Below are 19,668 nucleotides of genomic sequence, written 5' to 3'. Positions count from 1 at the left end.
TACAAACCTGTTCTATGTACCCTTTCCTCACAGCTTAATTCTTTTAGTCCCTTTTTCATTTTGATAAATTTACACTACATCTACCTCCCAAGGTTAGGAAGACCGAGTTAACCTTCAGGTTTAGCCTGTTAAATGGCAGGCAGTGGTGATCTCCAATGAAAAGCAATCTAGCCATTGATCTTTGACTTTCAATACTATTATCATTGCTGAACTTCCACTATCAACATCTTGGCGGGTAGCATTGACCACAAACTTGACTGGACTAACCACAAATACTGTGGGTACGAGAACAAGTTGGAAGCTGAGAATTATGTAACGTGTATATCACCTGCAGACTGCCCAAGGCCTATCCACCAATTGCAGGGCTCAAGTAGAGTGTGTGTTGGGATAATCCTCACTTAACTGGATGAATGCAACTCTAGCAACACTCAAAAATCTCAACACTATTGCCACCTTCAATTTGCATTCCTTTCTCTACGAATACACCTTTGCTGCAATGTAGACTATTTACAAGATGCACTACAGCAACTTATTACATAAGAACATAAGAAATAGGAGCAGGAGTAGGCCATCTAGCCCTTCGAGCCTGCCCCGCCATTCAATAAGATCATGGCTGATCTGTCGTGGCTCAGTTCCACATTCCCGCCCTCTCCCCATAACCCTTAATCCCCTCTCTTATCAAAAACCCATCAACCCGCTTCTTAAAAATATTTAGCAAGGTAGCCTCCACCACTTCAACGGGCAGAGAATTCCAGAGATTCACCACCCTTTGAGTGAAGAAATTCTTCCTCAACTCCATTCTAAACCGCCCCCCCCCCTTTATCTTGAGGCTGTGCCCCCTAGTCCTACTGTCCTTTCTGAGCGGGAAGAGTCTCTCCACCTCTATCCTATCCATCCCATTCATCATCTTAAACGTCTCAATGAGATCTCCCCTCATTCTTCTAAACTCCAACGAGTACAAGCCTAGTTTATTCAGCCTCTCCTCATAGCTCAACCCCCTCAACACCGGCATCAGCCTAGTAAACCTCCTCTGCACTCCCTCCAAGGCCAAAATATCCTTGCGTAAGTACGGCGCCCAAAACTGCACACAGTACTCCAGCTGCGGCCTCACCAATGCCCTATACAGCCGCAGCAAGACCTCCCTACTTTTATATTCAATCCCCCTCGCTATGAAGGCCAGCATCCCATTCGCCTTCCTGACCACCTGCTGCACCTGCAAGCTGGGTTTTTGCGACTCATGCACAAGGACCCCGAGGTCCCTCTGCACCGTCGCCTGCTGCAGTTTTTCGCCACGTAAGTAATAATCCTTCCTACCATTCTTCCTACCAAAGTGGACCACCTCGCACTTGCCAACATTAAATTCCATTTGCCATTTCCTGGCCCATTCGCCCAGCCTATCTAGATCCTTCTGTAGACTCTCCACACCCTCTGCACAATTTGCCGTTCCACCAATCTTGGTGTCATCAGCAAATTTCGACACCATACACTTGGTTCCCTCCTCCAGATCATCTATATAAATGGTAAATAGCTGAGGCCCCAGCACCGACCCCTGGGGCACTCCACTAGTCACCAACCGCCAATCCGAATAGCACCCATTGACCCCCACTCTCTGTCTCCTATTTGACAACCAATCCTCTATCCACGCTAACACCCTACACCCAACTCCATGTCCCCTGACCTTCTGCAGTAACCTCTTGTGAGGTACCTTGTCAAACGCCTTCTGAAAATCAAGAAAGACCACATCCACCGGCTCTCCTTTATCCACCGCCCTAGACACATCCTCATAGAACTCCAGTAAATTTGTCAGACATGACTTCCCTTTAACGAAACCGTGCTGTGTCTGCTCTATCAAGCAATTCCCCTCAAGATGCCTCGCTATTTCCTACTTGATGACGGATTCTAACATTTTACCTACAACAGACGTTAAACTAACCGGCCTATAATTCCCTGCCTTTTGCCTGGCATCCTTCTTAAACAACGGCGTAACATTAGCCATTTTCCAATCTTCCGGCACTTCCCCGGAATCCAGCGATGTTTGGAAAATAACCACCAAGGCATCCACTATCACCTCCGCCATTTTTTTCAGAACCCTCGGATGCATTCCATCCGGTCCTGGGGACTTGTCCACAATCAGCCCCTCCAGTCTGTCGAGCACCGCCTCTCTAGTAACAGTAATGTCATTGAGACCCTCCAGTCCTACCACCTTTCCATCGCTAACACCCGGCAAATTATTCACGTCCTCCTCCGTGAAGACCGAAACAAAAAAGTTATTCAAGACCTCAGCCATATCCCCATCCCCTACCACTAAGTCCCCCTTCTCATCCTCTAAGGGACCAACGTTCACCCTAGCCAGCCTCTTTTTATATATTTATAAAAACTCTTGCTATCCTTTTTTATATTAAGCGCTAGCCCGGCTTCATAGTTTCTCCTACCCTTCTTTATCAACTTCTTTGTCAATCTTTGTTGACATTTAAACCTCTCCCAATCCTCTTCTCGCCCACTACTCTTAGCTACTCTAAACACCTCCGCTTTTAATTTAACACTTTCCTTCACCTCCTTCGTTATCCATGGCTTATTACCTCTCCTCCTACGGTCCTTTTTGACCATCGGAATAAATTTCTGCTGAGCACCAAGAAAGATCTCCTTAAAGATCCTCCACTGCTCCTCAGCAGACCTACCTTCCAACGCGCTCCTCCAGTCCACATTCGCCAATTCTTCTCTCATCCTACCGTACTCCCCTCTGTTCAAACAAAGGACACGTGTCCGGGAACCCACTTTCTCCTCCTCCATCTGCACCAGAAACTCCACCATACAATGATCACTCTCCTCAAGAGGATCCTTCACCGCAAGGTCCCTAATTCTACCCGCCTCATTACATAACACCAGATCCAAGATAGCTCGCTCCCTCGTCGGCTCCAACACACACTGTTCAAGGAAACTATCCTGGCAGCATTCCAAGAACTCCTCCTCGAGCCCACCGCGTCCAACATGGGTCGACCAATCAATATGCCGATTGAAATCCCCCATAATTACGGCCGTCCCATTCCTGCACGCCGCACTTATTTGTGCGTTAACAGCCCGCCCCACCTCCAGATGATTATTCGGGGGCCTGTAGACGACACCCACCAGTGTCTTCCACCCTTTGCTGTTCCTAATCTCTACCCACAACGCGGTTCCACTGACAGCGTTAAAGGTCAATGGCAGCAGGTCTACGGGATGACAGCACCTGCAAGCTTCTCTCCAACCAAAAGGGAAAATGCTGGAAAATCTCAGCAAGTCTGGCAACATCTGTAAGGAGAGAAAAGAACTAATGTTTCGAGTCCAGACGACCCTTTGTTAGAGCTTTGACAGAGGGTCATCTGGACTCGAAACATCAGCCCTTTTCTCTCCTTACAGATTCTGCCAGACCCGCTGAGATTTTCCAGCATTTTCCCTTTCGGTTTCAGATTCCAGCATCTGCAATAATTTGCGTTTATCCAGCTTCTCTCCAAACCAGATTATCCTGATTTGGAAGCATAAAGTCATTCTTTCATCATTGATTGCCCATGGTCTTGGAATTCCCATCCTAACAGCATCTTGGGTGAATCTACACTAGGTGGTCTTCTGTAGTTCAAGGAGGCAGCACAGTACCATCTTCTCAATGACAATTAGGGATGAATAATAACAGCACCCTTATCCCATTAATGAGTAAAGATAAAAAGTCACATCTTACCAGTTGAAGTTTATGCTAGGTTTTTGATCGGTTTTTGATAGGCAAGGTGAGTAAGGGTTATGGGGAGAAGGCGGGAAAGTGGAACTGAGCCACGACAGATCAGCCATGATCTTATTGAATGGCAGGGCAGGCTCGAAGGGCTAGATGGCCTACTCCTGCTCCTATTTGTTATGTTCTTATGCTAATTTCCCCTAATCAGTACTTCATTGCAGTGTGAATGTAAGCCTACTTGTGACTAATAAATTAACTTTAAAACTATTCTCTCCTTTCTACATCCTAACCAATTCCCTATCTCTGCCTAAAATTGTCTCCAATTCCACATGCTTACTTTATTTTTTACAATTAGTTGTGTGGAAGTCCATATAAATAATTGATAATCTATAATTGCCCCTTTATGCCATGTTAAGCCTGAAAAGAATTTCAACTAGGTTTGTTAGATGCTACGTAACCATTGCAAATCTATTGCTGGTCCTCTCTGATCAATTCGTATTTACAACAGACGTTAGACAATTGACCTATAATTACCTAATTTATTTATCCCACGCTTTATAAATAGTGGAGTGACATTACAATATTGTAGACCAAGAGGACAGTTCCTAAATCCAAGATTGTTTTGCAAAATCATTGCTAGAGCATCTACAACTTCCTCACCTTCAATAACTTGAGAAGGGTCTTGGAGATAGGTCTATCTTCAGTCTCATTGTTTTCTTTCTTATAATTTTTATCAAATTTAGGAGTCCATTTTATTTTTTTTCGTTTCTCTAGTACTCTACCTTCTGTACTTGTCTTCACAGAAGAGGAAAAGTAATTATTTAGCAATCTTGCCATTAACTTATTTCCAATTACAATATCTTGAATCGATGGTAAGAAATAATAGTGAGGCCCATGATACACACGACTATTAAAGTGTAAACTGAACAGAAGCTCCCCGTGACCATGCAGTTAAATGGAAAAGTCAGGAAGTCAAAGTCTGAATCGCCTTACTTCTCCAGATGCTGTACTATACCAGTACCTCACTGAAGAACGCTGTAGTGAAATAAATGGAAACTGCTGAAATTGGGTGAAATGTACTAAACTGACCGGGAAAAGTTAGGATTTTTCCATTTCATTCTAAATACATTTTTAAATGCAAAACATTATTTTCTGTCAAGCAACCTCCTTAGCACAGAAAATTAGCGTTTGCAAGCTTGGACTTCGTTCCTTCGGATTTGTATTTTCTTTCCATCTTTGATTACACTCTTATCAAATCTTTCTTTCCTTCTCTCTCTTTCTATTTCTGTATATGATTTGATATTGAATTAAGCATTCCAACAGAAAATGCCAGATTCAGACAGTGCATTGCAAATAATTCTTCAAGCTGATTGATTAAGGAGGTGCACAGCTTGTTGCTTTATTTTCAGATCTCATGTAGCAGGTGATGTGCCTAAACGGCTCTTAAATCTCACTTCTGGTTTTGTTTCCTATCCTTCAAGTTTTTTTCTTGGATTCTCTTTTTGTAGCCCTTTCAACTATTTTTGATAAAGTCCCAAACTACTGCTGGTTTTCTAACAGGACCCTGTCTCTTTGACACACCAGAACCAGCCTTTCAGTATGCTTTTAAAAGTCTTAGTTCCTTGAGCACTATCAGACTTTCAGTGGCGCAAGGCATCCTCTGGTAATGCTTTGATCTTTAGATCTCGACAAGTCTTGGCACTTCAGATAGAAAACATGTTCTCTGTGTTCTGCTTAATGGTTAACATATTTAATGAGATAGAAAAGGAAACCAATCTTTCCTTTTCTTTGGCACATTTATGTCCACTAAGGCCAGCAGTACTACTTGTGTCAATGCGTGAAAGCCAGCACTTGAGTTTTGGCAAGGTTCTCTGTCCCCATGACAACCAGATCACATGGGTATGTCTCCAGGCAGAGTTCAATATGATTAGTATCCCACATTCCAGAACACTTTTACCTTAATTTGAAAATGACGGTTCAAAATGTAAACATTTTATAAAGCTTTGCATTTGTAACAGCATTGCTAACAGCACTGTTCTGTCTCTTAAAAAGTCCATTAAAAGCCCCATCCCCTTTAAAAGCCATTACAAGGCTCTTCAAAAAGAAAATGTTACCAATAATCTAGCTAGCATAAAAAAAATGAATGCCAATGTATATAAAGTCAGGAACCTTACTGTGGAAATTATTTTTTAATCATCTTGCTTCAAAATATGGACTGAGGTATGTTTTTTATCCCAGTTGTCTTCACATGCACATGTTTATTTACAAAGACATTCACTGTTTGACCTAACTCCATTTTTGATTGCAGGTGCTCCCCATTTTACAAGTACTTCTAATTTTCTTTTAGTGATGTATTAAACAGCTAACACTTACTCTGTATCCATGTTTCTAATTGAAACAATAGCATTAGTTAAGGAAAACCTTAAATTTAATTGCCAGTGATACACATGCAGGTAGGTGGTAGTTTTTTAACCTCTTATTTTCAGTGTTTATTCATATTGAAAGAAATATGAGCTTCAAAACTCCTGGCAGTGCAGTTTGTGAAGTCTAAAACTCCCAAGTCCTACTCAGAGGTTTGTCTGAAGATCAAAATATTCAAACAGTTTTGCTTGTCCTTTTGAAATATACGTATATCTGTTTTTAATATTTATATATCTCTAAACCATTCCACAGCTGAGCAGGTGGCTGCTCAAAGCTACACAAAGCCGCGAGACGTTGGCTTTTTCCTCACTGTGTAGAGATGTCTCTTTTTAACACACCCCGTAGCAATCCAGGATCAAAAGATTAGAAACTCATCAAAATGGGTATCAAAGGCCTTGTGTCAAATTGGCATTTGTTGATATACCAATGCACTGTGCCGAACCTTTTGCACTGCGGTGCTTGTCAATTGCTGTAACTTGTCCATCATGTGAAAAATTAAAAGTACAGTAGAATCTTGCTAGAATATTGGTCATTGCTAATGCCAAATTTCATCATAACTGGAAGATAAACCAAAACTGTATATAGCCTTTAGATCTGAACACAATGCAGACTGTATTAATTACTTCATTGCAATTCTTCAAGCATGCCACGTTGTCAGAGATGCCATATTTCAGATAAAATGTTAAACCAGGTCCCTTGTTACCTGACTGTTCAAGTGGGTGAGAAAGGAATTCTTCTCCCATCCTGGTGAGTATTTCCACCTCCCATCAATATCTCTGAAATCAGATTATCCAATTATCCATTGATTTGCATTTTATGGAGTCTTGCTGTGTGCAAGTTGGTGCAGGTGTTTATCTACATAAAACAGTAACTGAATTTTTAAGTAATCCATTGGTTTTAATGATATCCAGGGAATATGATGAAGTGCAACATGAATGCAAGTTTTTTTGTTTTAATTGAACTACTCAGCATATGCAGAGATTGCTTTTAATTTGCTTGTATCGCGACTCTCCTAGTGACCCAACTGATTATGGTATTGATTAACTAACTTGTCGGAAAATTCTAAGTCTGTTAAGTTGTTTGATCAGAGCATATCAGCAGGAAGGATACTTCAGATATCCATATTCCATAGATTTAGAGAGAGGAATATTAGCCAATATTCTCATGTACCGGGACCTATTACTAAAGTTTGTGCACGGGAAGGATAGGTGAGGCTAAATCAGGCAGTGTGAGGAATGTTAAATTGGACAAGATTGGTGAGCAACTGGTAGTCTTGAAAATGTTCCAGTGTGGGTTTTATCCCTTCCAGAATGAAGAAGAAATGGGAGAATCATAGAAACCCTACAGTGCAGAAGGAAGCCATTCGGCCCATTGAGTCTGCACCAACTCTCCGACAGAGTATCCTATCCAGGCCCACCCCCATGCCCTATCACTGTAACCCCACATATTTACCTTGCTGATCCCTGTAATCTACACACGTTTGGACACTAAGGAGCAATTTAGCATGGCCAATCCAGCTAACTGCACATCGTTGGTCTGTAGGAGAAAACCAGGGCACCTGGAGGAAACCTACCCATACATAGGAGAACATGCAAACTCCACACAGGCAGTTATCCAAGGCTGGAATCAAACCGGGATTTCTGGTGCTGTGAGGCAGCAGTGCCACATGCCACAGAACACTGGCAGAAAAAAAACAAAGATACTGCCAGTAGTATCACGTGAATAGAGTTTGCCAGTGAAAGAACTGGTGCCAAATTTTACTGGTTCCTTCATATCATTCTTTCCTCCTCTTTCTTTCCAACAAATATTTTTAAATTATGACAGATGTCCAACAAGTAACAATCATGCTACTATTGCTGTCTAAATCATTGAATGTGCACTAGTTTTGGATTGTCATTAGTGAAATATTTAATGTCATGAAAATGCAAACAAGAAGTCACTTTTACTTTGGAAAATTAAAGCGTGGGACCTCCAGAGTTGTCCCCAGTGTCCTGGCCAATGTTTGTCCCTCATTCAACACCACAAAAATAGATTATTTAATCATAATCACTTTGCTGTTTGTTGGAGCTGGTTGTGTGCAAATTAACTGCTGATATTTCCGACATTAAGCAGAGACTGTGCTCAAAAAGTACTCCCTTCACTCGGGAATACCATGAGATGTACAGTGGTCATGCAAACTGCTTCATAAATGCAAGTCATTCATATAGTTAGTTACTGTATGAATATACATGAAAGTGTTAAGCTTATCATGTTTATTTTACTGAACTACCCTATGTAAATAAACCAAGATCTGTGTGATAAGTTTTCTAATTTATTTGTGGTAATCTTGTGGCTCATCAGTTAAATTTATTGCACCAACAGTCCAATTTGGTCTTAACTTAATCAACAATAAATTGAAAGGACAATTTAAAATTGTGCTCCACACAGCACATCTCTGCATATGGTAGAACCCCTGAATCATATCAAAATGTCACCTGTATTTGTGGTTGCTAGTGGAGAATCTTGCGCATTTTCTTTACAAAGATCCATCCTTCTGAGTAGAAGGTGCTATGTGACGTTCTTAAAGTCATCAAGGGCACCATTGAATCACACCCCTTAACCCTGATATATGCGAACTGTTAAGTTTACTAAATTCAACCTGTTTGGTGCTTTGTGCTGCGTGGCAGTAGAGGGCACCCTTCTCCCTCCACTTAGTGTAGATTGAGACATTACGGAAGGTGGCCCAGTTTGAGAAAATTATGTAGCTCTTGAGACAGATGTAGGAACATTCTTCAAAATATGGTCTTTGGTCTTGACCTAGTACTAAAAGCTGGGTGGTACATTAGCAGCAGCCCTTTATTCAACGTACAATGCCAACCATCAAAACATGTTCTATCCTATGATACAGGGTAGCTACCAAAACCTTAGTGGAATAGATGAAACCCATCTGGCACTGACCTACTGGTGAATAAAGTAGCAAACCATAACTTATGACACTCACCAATCTGGTCATCTTCAACTCCACTAATTCAGCAAAATCCACATAATGCCTCAATATGCCATGTATACTATGAATGCAGTATTTATCAATATGTTAAAACTAAACAGTAATTGTTGAAAAAATTAAATCACCTCGTGCAAAAACAAAATTCCTATCATAAGTACCCACCATATAAACTAGAGTTACTTTCAATGAAGTTAAATTAATATTTCATTGCAGTAGTTTAACAACTCACAACCAAGGTACATTTTTGACCCATCCATTTACTATTGTATTTCTTATGTATTAAGAGAGCAGAGGGGATAATTTAAACTCTGGTTGATTACAAGCAGAGTGTTGTTGTTGCCTAGAGACCCAGCTATTTCAACACCCAATCTCTTATGTACTCTGGGCATCTTGATACAGTTTACTGATTGTGAGAAGGTGGAAGATTATCTGGCTCCCACACTGAACCCGCCAACAATCAAAGCGTATGTGCGGTGAGAAGGGATGGCAAACAATCTTGGGTGAAGGGCACTCTTATGGGACAGAGTTATATTGTAATCCCAGGTGGAACATTCCTTCAGTCTGCACCAAAAAGTGTAATGCGTTCCTTGGTCCATTTTTTAACAACTTATTCACACTCTTCATATTGATTATATATACATATTGATTAGGCCACTTGGTGCTTGATATAACCCCTGTTTGCATAATACAAATAACCTGAGTAAAATAGATGGGTGCTCCAGACATACATTTCAGCACCCTACCAAAGATGGCTCCGATTAGTATGTGAGTATAAATGGTGTTATCAGACACTAATTTTGGGGTGCTGATGACTCATTTCTTTCAGATGTGAAAATTGGCTCAAATGTTTTTTAGTTATGTTAAATGATGTTTCTCTTTGTCTTCAATACATAGGACCTATGTTAGCATATTGAAAACACTGTCCGCTGTGGCGACCCAGGCGAGTAAGAACTGTGTCGGCTAAAGCAGTAGCAAAAATTGAGCAATGCCACTGCCATCCTTCTAGGCAGAGACTTAGAATAGCAACTCTCTTGTGTTTGTCTGCAGATTTGCTTCAGCAAAGCCTGGGAGAAAGCAGTATAGTTACAAAGGTAAATGACAGTATAGAACATAGCAAACAGCAAAATTTCTGTTGACTCAGGAGGAGCATTTGTGCTGGATAGGCCACTCAACACCTGCTTTCCAATAGGAAGAGTGTGAATAAGGCACACACTGCCCATTGATACCTGAAAATTATGACAAGATCCATTTAAATGGTGTAAAATCCCAGTTAGCTTGAAGAAAGTGGGTACACTCATCACCTATTTTCAGCACTGGTCAAAAATAGCCACAGCTGGAGCATCAGCAGAAACAGAGAAATGCTGCATTGCAGTTTTCAGAGTGCCTGCACCTGTCTGGTCAAGACCTGAAAATCACCTCACTTCTGTCCGTCAGCAGAAAAGTTTTGGCACTGTCCTGAGAGGAATTGGGCAGTGAAATTGAGAGAGGGGTAAATAACGTTTCTCCAAAAGTATTTGCTCAATTGTTTGATTTTGGTCTCCAGAAGACCACATCATTTAAGGTGCCAAACATTAATATATTTTCTGGTGGGCAGACAGGGTATCAGTTCAGTTAATGCGATCATGATCAGTTATTGCAGTTATTACTGTATACTGTTCACCACAAATACTGTCTGAGCCTTGAACATTTAAGAAAACATACATTCTGCTTGGTGTAATGCTGCTAAATTTACAGGAGATGGCACTGTTTCAATGTTAAATTTTTACCTATTTACTAATTTTTAATTTTTATTCAGTTTTTTAATATCTATAGATAGTAGCTTGAAATAAATTCTGTTTTTCACAAGGATCTTCTAAAGCTCTTTCAAACCATACATAGCACTCACTACTCTTAGATTGCATGTTAGGACTGTCCCCCCTGTACAAAATCCTTCGTTAAACTATAAACCTTGTCCTGAAGTGTCTGTGTGTATGCTCAGTGATATCATCAGTGGATACATGCAGAGACTGCACAACTTGAGCCTGACAGCTCGCTTCCTGTGGAGACAAAATACTGAACTACATATTGAGCATAATCCTGACCTCCATACTTTTTATGTTTCCATATGAACCACTGCTTCCAACTGTTTTTGCAATTCTAAGACTAGAAAACTGAATCTAGTTTCCTAACTGTTATTAGTGCAGTGAATTAACTTTTATCTTAATTTTCTCAAGTGTATTGATGCAAGTCTCTTTTTTTATTGTTGATAGAGAACTGGATCTATCCTTCAATTTGGACTTCTGTTTTTCTATTCATTTTTGGGATGTGAGAGTCAATGGATAGCATCAACCAGCATTCATTGTCTATCCCTAATTTACCTTGAAAAGGTGGGGGTCAGCTGCCACCTTAAACTGCTGCAGTACCTGGGTGTAGGTACACCCACAGTGCCTTTAAGAGGGAGTTCCAGGATTTTGACCCAGTGACTGAAGGAACGGCAATATGTTTCCAAGTCAGGATGGTGAATGACTTGGAAGGGAACCTCCAGGTGGTGGTGTTCCCAGGCATTTGCTGCTCTTGTCCTTTTAGGTGTTAGGTGTCATTGGAAAATGCTGCCCAAGGAACCTTGGTGAGTTCCTGGAGTACATCTTGTAGATGAGATGTATTGCTGCCACGTTTTTTGGTGATGAAAGGATTGAATATTTGTGGAAGGGGTAGCAATGAAGCAGGCTGATTTGTCCTGGATTTTGGCAAGCTTCTGAAATGTTGTTGGTACAGCACTCATCCAGGCAAATGGAGAGTATTCCATTATATTCCTGACTTGTACCTTGTAGGTGGCAGACAGGCTGTGGGGAGTCAAGTGAGTTACCTGCTGTAGGATTCCTAGCCTTTGAGCTGCTGTGGTAGTACAGTATTTATATCATTGACCAGAAACTGAACTGGACTAATGGTAATCCCCAGGATGTTGATAGTGGGGGAATTTAGTGATGGTAATTTTTGTTCTTTGTAATGCCATCGAATATCAAGTGGTGATGACTAACCTTCCCTTGTTGGAAATGGTCATTGCCTGACATTTGTTTGGCGTAAATATTATTTGCCACTTGTCAGCCCAAGCCTGGATATTGTCCATGTCCAATTGCATTTGGACATGGACTGCTTCAGCATTTAAGGAGCTGTGAATTATATTGAACATTGTGCAGCCATCAACAAACATCCCCACCTCTGACCTTATGATAGAAGGAAGGTAATTGATGAAATAGTTGGAGATGCTTAGCTTAAGACTCTACCCTGAGGAACTCCTGCAGTGATGCCCTGGAGCAATGATTGACCTCCAATCACCACAACCATTGTCCTTATGGCAGATATGACTCCAGCCCACGGAGGGTTTTCCCCTAGATTTTCACTTACTCCAGTTTTAGGCTCCTTGATGCCAAACTCAGTCAAATACTGCCTTGATATCACGCTCACCTCGCCTCTGGTGTTCAGCTCTTTTGTCCATGTTTCAACCAAAGCTGTAATGAGGTCAGGAGCTGAGTGACCCTGGTGGAATCCAAACTGAGCATCCATGATCAGGTTATTGTTGAGTAAATGCTGCTTGATTGAGAGTAGACTGATGGACCAGTAATTGTGGGTTGAATTTGCCCTGTTTGTTGTGTAAAGGACATTCCAGGCAGTTGTGGGTTAAATGCTTGTATTGTAGCTGTACTGGAACAGTTTAACATTGGATGAGATCAGTTCTGAAGCACAAGTCTTCAGCACTATTACCGGAATGTTGTCAAGACTATTTCTTGATTTTTTTTTTAAATTACTTTTACGGGATGCAAGTGTCGCTGACTGTTCCTAACTGCCTCCATTTGAGTTTTTATTTAGTTGAAATTTTTGGGTCTCTGGATTACTGGTCCAGTGACAATACCACTGCCGCCCATATCACGTAGAATGAATTTAATTGGCTGAAGACAGACATCTGTGATGCTGGAGACCGCGGGAGGAGGCTGAGATGAATCATCCTCTCAGCACTTCTGGCTGAAGATTATTGCAAATGCTTCAGCATTATCTTTGTGTTAATATTAAATGTTATATTTGTGTTAATAAATAGATCTGAAATAAATTTCACTTTGAAATATATTTTTAGTGTGAACAGTGATATGTGAGAGCAATTTAATAAGACTTGTGTTTCGTTTTTGAATTTGCTGTTTCACCTCTTAGTCTCACTGTTATTAACTATGTTACTCACAGATCAGAAGGATGAAGTGGACCTAAGCATGTTCAGGAGTTGAGTAAAGAAGTTCTTGTTAGACCTTGGTGGTTTTCTCTTACTATCTTCAATCCACCTAACTCTCACAATTTGGATCAACTAATAGGCAATTCTTCTCGTTCCTTGCCCAAAAGCCCAATTTTATAGTGTCTCTTAATGGTAAGCATTGCCTAGCTTCTTTACTCCTTCAAAGACATCCACATATGTTTCATTCAGGCAAGTAAATGGACGGTGTTCAGGAGCTGGAACCAATTTTTCCTCCCTAACCCTGGGTTACTGAGTGCAATTATAATGACCTGCAGCAGAGATCAGCTGATCACTACAAACCCAGGATCAAATTAGGGACCTTTCTGGGCTGTGTAGATCACCAGACTCAAAGTTGTCAGGGAATTCTATACAAATAAATTCAGGGTAGGTCAGCAAACATCATAGTGTATTAATTTGCATAGTCACAGCGACAGTCTTGTTTTCATAGTGTCAGTAAACAACAAACCTTTTCCTACTGTGCCAGAAACTATTAAAAATCAAATCTGCATGCAGAATTTTCTCATTCTTGTGTTAATTCTTTAACACTGACAACCGAAAGATTTTACCAGTTTTCAAAATGCATGCAGCTTCTCTTTTAATGCTATGTACAAACTGCTTTTATGCAAGTTCCCAATTCTGAACTGTATAAAGCTAGATCAGAGAAAACAAAATTATGTTTCTCCTTCCTGATTTTCTTCAGGTAACACTAATTCACAGTTAGCTATTGATAACATGTTCAATATTCTTCTCTCCCTCTTGCCATCACATCCCCTCCCCGAATCATCACTTCCACGAATTAAACACTTTTTGAAACAATAAATAGGTAAGCTCATTTTTTGATTCAGAAATTATGCCATGGTCTTCTAAAATATTTCAGATTTCTTTATCATGAAGACGGATATTTACAACTGTTGGCCAGGGTTGATTGTATTTTAATATATAAGAACTTCTATTTTTTAATTTCAACACTAATATGCTACTCATCTACACTTTATCTGGAAGTTGAGGATAAGCACATCAATTTAAAGGCAAGCCTATCAACTTGATTTCTATATCATTCTATATTTCTATCGCCAGAATTTCAGTTTTGTAATGCGATCCTATCCAGTAAAGATGAAGAAAAACAACCTATTGCATGAGGAAGTCCCAGTAAATTCTGGAATACACTTTTAATCTCCTGATCTGCATGCCAATGATTTTGGTTCCTGTTCGTACAAAAGCAGATACCAGGGCGATTCTGCTTGCTGTGAGAAAAATTAGTGAAATACCTCAATCGGAGAGAGACTAGATATTCCCTTTTTGCGTTTATATATTTTAGGCAACTATGGCAGGACTGCACCTTAATTGCCCAAAGTGCAGAGAAGCCTACCATATAGGGTGAGCCAGACTGGATCAGAAGGATGGTTCACTTCAATGGAAGACATCAATGAATCATGTGATAGTTTACAACAATTCAGCAGCTTTCATGGCACAGATTCTGGTGCTCGTGTACAAATTGCAACACAAATTTAATTCACTTCCATAATCAGCCATGCTGGGATTTGACCTCAGCCTGTGGCTTGTTGGTCCTGAACCGTAACCCCTTGATTATTATATGTATTATTGCACATAATGTGGGTATTTCTTGCATTAAAAATGTAAAATACTGTGGAATGCTGCTGGAAATCTGAAATAAAAATAGAAAATGTAGGAATCACTCTGGAAGGTCGGTCAGTATCGATGGAGGGAAAGCGAGTTTGTGTTTTAGGCCAATGACATTTCATCAGAGCTCTGTACCCATGCTAGTTATCTTTTTGCTCAAGTTGATTGTGCTAAGATTGGAATATTTTTCTATCTCAGTTCATGGGTGTCACTGGCTAGAGCAGCATTTTCATTGTCTACCTTAATTGCCCTTGAGAAAGTGATGGTGAGCTGCTGCCCTGAACCAGTGCAGTCCATGTGGTGTAGGTGCAACCAAAGTGCTGTTAGGGAAGGAATTCCAGGATTTTTGACTCAAACTGCAAAGTCAAAATGGTGAATGGCTCGGAGGGGAGCTGCAAGTGGTTGTGTCCCCATGCATCTGGCCTTTTCCTTTTAGGTGGTAGAGATCACAGGTTTGGAAGGTACAATTGAAGGAGACTTGGTGAGATGCTGGAATTGTAGACGGTACACACTGCTGCCACCATTAATCAATGTTGGAGGGGTGGATGCTAAAAGTGGTGGGTGGGGTGTCAATCAAGCAGGCTGATTTGTCCGTGATGGTGTTGAGCTTCTTGAGCGTTGTTGGATCTGCCCTCATCCAGGCAAGTGGAGAGTATTCCATCACACTCCTGACTAGTGCCTTGTAGGTAACGGACAAACTTTGAGAGTCAGGAGTGAGTGACTTGTCAGAGTTCAGAGCCTCTGACCTCTTATAGCCACAATATTTAGATGGCTAGTCCAATTCTGTTTCTGGTCAAAGGTAACTCTAGGATGTTGATAGTGGGGGATTCAGTAATGGTGATGCTATTAAATGTCAAGAGGAGATGGTTAGATGCTCTCTTGCTGAAGATAATCATAACTTGGCGCATGTGTGGTGCAAACATTATTTACCACTTTTCAGCCCAAGCTTGAATTTGTCCAGGTCTTGCCTCATATGGACAAAAATCGCTTCAGTATCTAAGGCAGTCCTTGCCACTATCAAAACAAAGAAATCACTTATATTCATATTGTGCTTTTCACAATTTTGGCGCATTCCAAAATGTTTTACAACCAATTAAGTAATTTTGAAATGTCACCACTATTGTAATAAAACATGGCAACCAACCTGTTGGATTTAAGTGAATGTTTAAGCTGCTGCATGGGCTGTCAATCAAGTGGGGTGGCTTTGTCCTGGATGGTATCAAATTACTTGTGTTGTTGGAGCTACAGTCATTCAAGCAAGTGGGAGTATTCCATCAAATTGTGGCTTGTAGTTGATGGACAGACTTTGGTGAATCAGTAGGTGAATTACTGTCAGCATTTCTGGTCTCCAGCCTATTCTTTTTTGACTCAATATTTATGGTTCATTTAAGTTTTTAGTCATGGTAATCTCATGGAGGGATGATGATGTGAGATTTAGAGACAGTAATGCCATTGAATGTCGCAGATGATGGTTAGATTTGCTGTTTTTGGGGATGATCATTGTCTGTGTTTTGGGTTGGTGGTGGGAAAGATAGCCACATCTCCCACTTCTGCCGAATACAAGAAAATACACTACCACACTGGCTGATTGATTAAGAGCTCATGAAACACATGCCAGACATTGGCACAGCAAAACCAGCAGAGGTGGGAGTATGGTGAGTACCAGGTCCAATAGGGACTTGGCAGGAGGATAAAAGGCAGTTGCATCAGACCACAAAAGGCATTGGAGGAAAATAAAACAGGGAGTTCTCCAGAAACCATAGCAACAGTACCCAAGGGGCACACCAGGTGGCAGCTCTCCCCACTGGTTTTCTGATGACTGTGTGCACACTCATGGAGACACTGAGCGGCAGATGGGACATATTTATGCCCTAGGATGCAAGAGGAGGCCATACCACCAAACCAAGAAAACCTGGGCAGAGGTGGCACCTGAGCTCAGCGGGCTTGACATAATGCATCGTTCATGGATAGTGTAAAAGGTTCAATGAAGATCTTGTGCACTGTGTCCTGAGTTGGCTATTGTCTGGAATTGTCTAAGAAATTACAGAAGACACATCTGCCTGTGCATGTTAAGGTTTGGAGGTGAGATCTGAAGCCCTGGATCCACCTAAGGGGCAGGTTTCGGGAACCTCAACATGGTTTGTGAGGGAGAGGGGGAGAACATGGTACAGTTTTGTAAGTGGAGGATTGTGTAATGAAGGTTGCGACCATTGCACTCCTTAATAAACTATAATAAAACTGGTGGTGGGGTGGCTCACTTTGTAACCCTCACTAAATATGAGGTGGACACCCTGGACCCTGAGCGCAAATGCAAAGGAAGGACCTCAGGTTACAGAGAGGCAGGCATCTTGGCGATAGGTAAGAGTCCAAAGGTCAAAGCAGGACAAATGATGAATGAGAAGAATGTAGAATCGTTTCATCCCTCAAAAGGATTTACTTTTTAAAAAGTTCCCAGTTATTCAGCAATCACAAAGCCATTGTGATGCCATTGATATCAGTCTAAGCCAGTTGCTGAGCATGGACATTGACTATGTGATGAATGATTATATTAACTGATAGCCCTCCTCCTTCTCTCATCCTCTAGACCCAACCCCAGGTCCCTCCATTAACAATAGAGCAGGCATTGATTACATACGGTCTCTATACCAAGAACCAGTGCAAATACAGGCTGGTCAGTTGTCAGTAGGGCATCGGCTCAGCTGTACTGCACAGTGGCGAGGGCACATTGTGCTTGCGTGAGGAGTTAGTGGAGACAAAGTGCCCAGGGTGCTGGCAGTTAGAGAACTTCTGGAGACCAGGACTACGCTGAGTTCAAGACAGATGATGAGACTCAGGTTATCCAACAGAGCAGAAGTCCACGTATAATCATGAGTACTGACTGTTAAATCTTCTCCATTGAGCAAGTGGCAGCTGTCATGGAGAGGCAGCTCCAGGAGCAGAATCAAGTGTCCTTGGAGTTGCATTCAGAATGGCAAGCCCTCACACAAAGTCAGTGTGAGAGATGGATGCGACCCCCTGTCTATGCTTGGTTCCCATCATCAGTAATGAACAAGGAGATGCAGTGACACGTTATGCTGGTGGAAGAGTTGCCTGTCATCTTTGTGGGGGTCCTCTCATGGCACTCCAGATGAGGCTGACGACGACTCTGCCCCCTTATCAGTCACCATGCCTTCTTCTGAGGTTGCAACTGCAGGAGTACCCATCCTTGTCGCTGGGCACATCTAACGTGCTCAGGCACTAGGATGGCCACTTGAGGCAACTTGTGTAAAAGCTCATGGAAATTTGACAGGCAATGGAGTATCTTTTTGTCAGTTAAAGTAATTTCGGATCCATTTTCCCATGAAAGTGGATTATAATTCTTTTCTCTCATAATTTTAGGTATTAATGATGATCATTCTTGATAAGTTATTTCCACATGCCATACCTTCCATCATCCTTTACTTTGGACTAATAAATAGTAACTATTAATTTAATATTCCTTGTTTATGCCACATTAAATAATATATGTAACTGCAATGTAAGTGATTGCTTTACATATTTCATTTCAACATGTTTTGTTTTTGACCCTTGTTTCTGGGTTGTTATTGGATTCCTTTCAGGTCACTTAGAATACAGAAAGAAGGAAATCATATGTTATTGCTCAAAATGACCTTAAAACAGTGATTCTCAAACTGGGATTGGTTAGGAACTAGAAATAATTTTAAGCGAGTTATATGTGTATTTGTCTGTTAGGAATAAGGTGTAGCTTTAAGGTTTTTTTCTACTTGTGGGTTAAAAAGGTGAAACTTGGGATCTAGTTTCATTTTAGTGTGGAGAAGGAAGGTCTGGAGCTGTTTGTACAACCTGCATTTTTAATGAGGTTTTATGACCATTGAAGTAGTTTTGGGAAGTTAGAAAAAAGAAGAGAAAATTTGTGATGTCACCTAGTAATAGACATCTAGAGAGAGGGACAACAGGAGAACAAAAATCAGTTTGAGATTCAGTTGGTGATTATGCTCTAAGATGAAGATGTGATGATATTGTGCTATTAATATATGTTATGTTTAAGGGGGGATTATTTTAAGATTCAGTGTTTTATTATAAGTAGTGGGTTTGTCTGGAAGGAATGCAGCAGATGCTGGAATGCAGGATAAGTATTTATTTAGCAGGAGACTTAATGAACTTTTGTTTACCAAAGTGGAGAACCTTGGGGTGTTTTTGTGATTAAAGTAATGGAAAGGTGAGGTTGGTATATAGGGTCATATAGTCATGTGATACAAGAACTTGGAGGAGCTCAGTTTGTAGCTGAGAGAAACAGCTTTCTGAGTTCAGTTGCTGGAAAATGCTGTTTAAAGGTAAAAGCCTACAAGCAACACTCTGTGTCTACAAAATCTTCTGGAAGTACCAAAGTTGTTAAAGGTTGAAACAAGTATGCCTAGATTAAAAAGATCCTTAATTTATCGGTGCAATTATTCCTGGATAAAGCATCCTTTCCTTACATTTATGCCAGAAAATTTGTTGTGATCTAGTCTGACTTCATAATATAGGTTTCTGATCTGGTACCCTAATAAAGCAGGTGGTTTAAATCCCTCTATCTGGATGTACTAGCAGATTGCTGAGGAAAATAAGTCTCAGGATCTCAGTTAAGTTGCTCTAAAGTTCAAGTAATGGTGAATATTG

The 19,668-nt window shown here is 40.9% G+C and overlaps 1 protein-coding gene across 3 annotated transcripts in view; it reads left to right on the top strand.

The window, feature by feature from the left end:
• rbm19 (RNA binding motif protein 19) overlaps nucleotides 1-19,668 on the top strand; it is a 249,000-nt gene that overhangs the window by 205,573 nt on the left and 23,759 nt on the right. The window contains exon 25 of one of the 3 annotated variants that reach the window (XM_080208405.1): nucleotides 7,434-7,539. The exons of the other annotated variants lie outside the window; for them this stretch is intronic. The gene's annotated coding sequence lies outside the window, so the exon portion shown is untranslated. Of the gene's footprint in view, nucleotides 1-7,433; nucleotides 7,540-19,668 lie in introns of those variants that run through there. 3 annotated transcript variants of the gene reach the window in all.

Source organism: Carcharhinus amblyrhynchos, chromosome 20, assembly GCF_965287045.1.
Source record: "Carcharhinus amblyrhynchos chromosome 20, sCarAmb.v2.hapA, whole genome shotgun sequence".
Taxonomy (NCBI): Eukaryota; Metazoa; Chordata; class Chondrichthyes; order Carcharhiniformes; family Carcharhinidae; genus Carcharhinus; species Carcharhinus amblyrhynchos.
The sequence above is the reverse complement of the archived record's forward strand: the minus strand, read 5'-3'. Positions and strand labels throughout refer to the sequence as shown.